Source organism: Pinus tabuliformis, chromosome 2_2, assembly GCF_031772625.1.
Source record: "Pinus tabuliformis cultivar Carrire ecotype Pingquan chromosome 2_2, CPIR1, whole genome shotgun sequence".
Taxonomy (NCBI): Eukaryota; Viridiplantae; Streptophyta; class Pinopsida; order Pinales; family Pinaceae; genus Pinus; species Pinus tabuliformis.
The window spans coordinates 386,557,822-386,562,248 of record NC_142300.1 but is presented as its reverse complement, the minus strand read 5'-3'; the positions used below and the strand labels follow the sequence as shown (position 1 = coordinate 386,562,248).

At 33.9% G+C, this 4,427-nt stretch overlaps 1 pseudogene across 1 annotated transcript; it reads left to right on the top strand.

The window, feature by feature from the left end:
* The first annotated feature begins 443 nt into the window (after positions 1-443).
* LOC149192883 (delta-selinene-like synthase, chloroplastic) lies at positions 444-3,840 on the top strand (annotated as a pseudogene). Its single transcript, XR_016254918.1, has 8 exons — positions 444-625; positions 1,052-1,272; positions 1,360-1,457; positions 1,552-1,644; positions 2,479-2,694; positions 2,808-2,918; positions 3,082-3,358; positions 3,478-3,840. The product of XR_016254918.1 is annotated as a delta-selinene-like synthase, chloroplastic (transcript).
* Positions 3,841-4,427: the final 587 nt, after the last annotated feature.

Here is a 4,427-nt window from a genome sequence, read left to right as displayed (position 1 = left end):
ACCTAACGTGCATATGTGCCCATACCTCTTATATATAAAAACATTAAAATTTAAAACACTTACCAATACTTCTATGGACATATTTAATTCATTAAATTATTTTACCAGGTCAACAAAACTTTGAATTTTAATCCACCCAAAAACTTTAATGTTGGTTCGTATGCAGTTTTACAAAATCAACAGAGGAGAATGGTGGAGACAATCCAACAGCGAACAGAGATATCGCATTTTGCTGCAGAACTTTATCTTCCGAAATGTTGCGTACGTATGGGGAGGGACGCCTGCCCATATTTTATTGAATCGGGCTCGTACTTTTATTGCATCAGGCTCGAGAGTACGGAAACAACTTTAAGCTCGAAGGCTGTCCGAAATTGAAAGGCGGTTTTGCTGAGCGGTTTGGGCGTTGGTACGGCTGAGTTGAAATTACATATTCAACATATATCTTCACATTGATTTTCTGGGGCCGTCTTCCATTCCTTCGTTTAAGGCTGACTGTTTGCGCTGAGTAGATATTGGAACGAAAAGGGTATGGCTGTGGGATCAAGAGATTTTCTCAACAGAGATCTCAACACTACCGCTCTAGGTTTTCGAGCTCTCCGACTGCATGGATATAACGTAGATTCAGGTGGTATAACAGCAATGGATTTTTTATTCGATGTCAAGCTAGAATATACCTTCTTAATGTGGTTGGGAAGTAATTAATGGTGATGTAACTAATGTTGTAGGGATTTTCTTAATGGATGACACGCAATAAGTAGGTTTGTTTGTTTGGAAATTTTCAACGGAATAGATGCTGTTCATTATTATTGCTGTTCATGATTTGATATGTTTTGTTAGAAAACCTGCATTAAATTGGTGATACCATTTACTAAACGTGGAAAAGCGTCTTTGTATTTATCCATAGGTTTTCTGAATTTAGTTCATTTCTTCTATTCGTAAACCTCGAACAGATTCTCTTAGAAATAGAGAAGCGATCAAGAAGCATTCTTCTTTATTTCCTGAAATTTTCCATCATTTAATTCAGTACTTATATTACTAAGCTCTCAAGCAGGTGTGCTGGAGAATTTCAAAGATGGAAACGGGAAATTCTTCTGCAATTTCGGTGGAGATAAAGAAGTAAGAAGCATGCTGTGGTTACTTCGAGCTTCAGAAATTTCATTTCCCGGAGAGAAAGTGATGGGAGAGGCGAAGGCATACACAAGAGAATATCTAAATCAAGTTTTAGCTGCTCGCGGGGAAGTTACCGGCGTAGATCAAAGCCTTCTGGAAGAGGTAAGCACTAACCGCATTTTGATGGTCCTAAGAGGATGCTGTCGATGGTTTATAAGGGATTTGACCTCATTAATTATGGTTGTTTAGGTGAAGTATGCATTGGAGTTTCCATGGCATTGCAGTTCGCCCAGATGGGAGGCTCGCAGCTTTATTGAAATATATTTACAAAATCATTCGTGGCTCAAGTACGTTCTTGGTTTACTAAATATAATTGTTTTTATTTTCCATTTTCAAATAGGGTTATACTATAGTAAATCCCTTTGCCACTTTTTTCTAAAGATCGAATTTCAACCAAAAAGTTTTGGAGTTGGCCAAATTGGACTTCAATATTCTGCAATGCATACATCAGAAAGAGATGCAGTATATTACAAGGTAGTGCTCGGGACCATTTCATCGTACATGGTGATGCTTTATTTATCTTTCTATTTAATTTTAAGTTTAGAGATATGGTAATCCGCCACTTAGGTTCCTTACTAATTCTTCTCTTTTTATTTTATTTTAGAAGTATAGTTAATAATATTATGATGATTAATTTTTATTTTGTAAATATGGATTTTATTGAATTTAAAAGGAACTAAAAGCTAATCAATTGGAAAAAAGTATTTATCTAATATTTTTTGAATAATAATTAAACATATTCAAAATAATTTAATTGATTCCACTTAAATCCCAATTTCAGAATTTCCAATTTATAGATGAAAATTTTAATAATATTGCTGATTCCAAACACATAAACAACTGAATTTGGATGTTATTTTAGCTCAAAAATGTCCCAAAAAAATTGATATAAACCATAGAAACCTAAATTCATAATTATATTTTATTAGTAATATCAAAATTTAATTTGGATGTTATTTTAGCCCAAAAAAAAAAAAAAAAGGAAGAAGAAGAAGAAGAGAAAAAGAAGTCGTAAAAAATTGATATAAATCATAGAAACATAAATTCATAATCATATTTTATTAGTAATATCAAAATTTAAATGTTAATAAGATTACAAAATAATTATTTTGCGTTGCAAATTATTGATAGATTTATCTATCTATAATGATTGGAGACTTGAAATATATATCCTTTTAAAAGAAAATTGACTCTCGATAGTCCTTTCATCCGGTGGCATTAAAATAAAAGTTTGCTCGAGGAACATATACTGATTATGGGTTTCCTGATTAGACATGATGTTCTGCAACACTCCTATGTTCTTGGTAGGTGGTGGAGGGACTCAGAAGTTGCGCAGGTGAATTTCTATAGGAGGCGTCACATGGAACTTTACTTTTGGGCGGTTATATGCATTTTCGAGCCCGAGTTTTCTCAAAGCAGAATCGCCTTCGCAAAAGTTACTACCGTCGGAACTGTTCTAGATGACCTCTATGATACCTACGGAATGCTAGACGAACTGAAAACCATCACAGAGGGAGTGAGACGGTGAATTCAAACTCTACTGACTTTGTACAAATTGCTATTTGATTTCCTCAAAGCTTCTCCTGTTATATATCTTGAAGATTTTAATTTTTATTACTGTTTGTGGGATTTTTCAGATGGGATTTTTCGTTGATAGATGACCTTCCGGAAAAAATAAAAATTGCAATCCAGTTTTTCTTCAATACAGAAAATGAACTGGCCGCTGAAGTCGTAAGCAAGCAAGGCCGGACACGTCAGCCATATTAAAGGATACCGTATGCGTTCTTTTCAGAATATTAGGTTACATTGTACTTACCCGAGTGACTCTTAATATGCGATGGAATAACAATTTTAAAAGAAAACAAAATAAATTTAAAATGCCAAGTATTCCCTGAATGAGACATTAACCATCAATGTATTTTACTGGTTGTATGCCCAGTGGGTGCGATACCTTGAGTCTTATCTGCAAGAAGCAGAATGGATAACAACTGGTTGTGTGCCGACGTTTAATGAGTACATAAAGAATGTCGTCGCTAGCTCAGGGATGTGCGTCGTAAATTTGATTCCGCTTCTCTTGATGGGTCATACTCTCCCGAACAACATTCTGGAGCAAATACATTCTCCATCTAAGATCCAGGAGCTCTCAGAATTGACAATCAGACTCATCGACGACTTAAGAGATTTCGAGGTATTCGGCATCTGAAATTACATTTATTTTAAGAGCATTTAAACAAGATTGGATGCATAACATTCTACACGAAATCCTCACTCACACCTTTATCACTTTCTTTCACGGTTGCAATGAAGGATGAGAAGGAACGCAGGGAGATGGCTTCAATCATATAGTGTTACATAAAATACAATCCTGATTCTACCGTGGAAAATTCTTTAAATCAAATAAAGGGCATCCTTCATCTCTCCCCTGAGGAAATGAATCGGGAGTTTCTTAAGCAGGACAGCGTACCATTGTGTTGTAAGAAGTTCACTTTCAATATAATACGAGGCCTTCAATTCCTTTACAAATACAGAGATGGCATATCCATTTCTAACAACGAAGTGAAGGACCAGATCTTCAAAATTCTCGTGGAGCAAGTACCTATTGAGGAATAATGACGACCGCGTTAGCGGCTGCGTATAATCAAAACAAGCTTTTAATATTGAAAACTGGAATTAACAAACAAGTATTTAATGTTGAAAACTGGAATTAACACTTACAATGGTATATTGGCAAATTCCACTTACAATGGTATATTGGCAGATTTTGTTGGTTAGTTAGAGTTTTTGAAAAAATTTCTTAACAATATTTCCCTATTTTAGAATTTTGATTTCAAATATGCAATATATATTGCAATATATATTATGGTGTGTGAAATTTTTGGTTTTTATTTATTTTTAATTTTTTTTAGTTTAAACTTATCAAACAATGTATAAACATGAATTTATGTTTAAGCATTCTTTTGGTAAGTAAGACCTACACGAGATTTGAGCATTGCTTTAACAATACACCTATGCACAGTTAATCCATATTCAACATTCAATCAGATATCTGATGATCATATGGAAGCTTCTTAATAGTATATGAGCTAAATTAAATAAATTATTTAAAACAAATATAATGTTTTGGCCACCTCATTTGTCTATATTCAACCATATTAACTACAAATATTATTTCCACTCAAAACCATATAACTAGTTTAATCACATAAAAATGATAAAGGAATCTCAAGTGAGGCATCCCAAGTTGTAATAATTTTTTT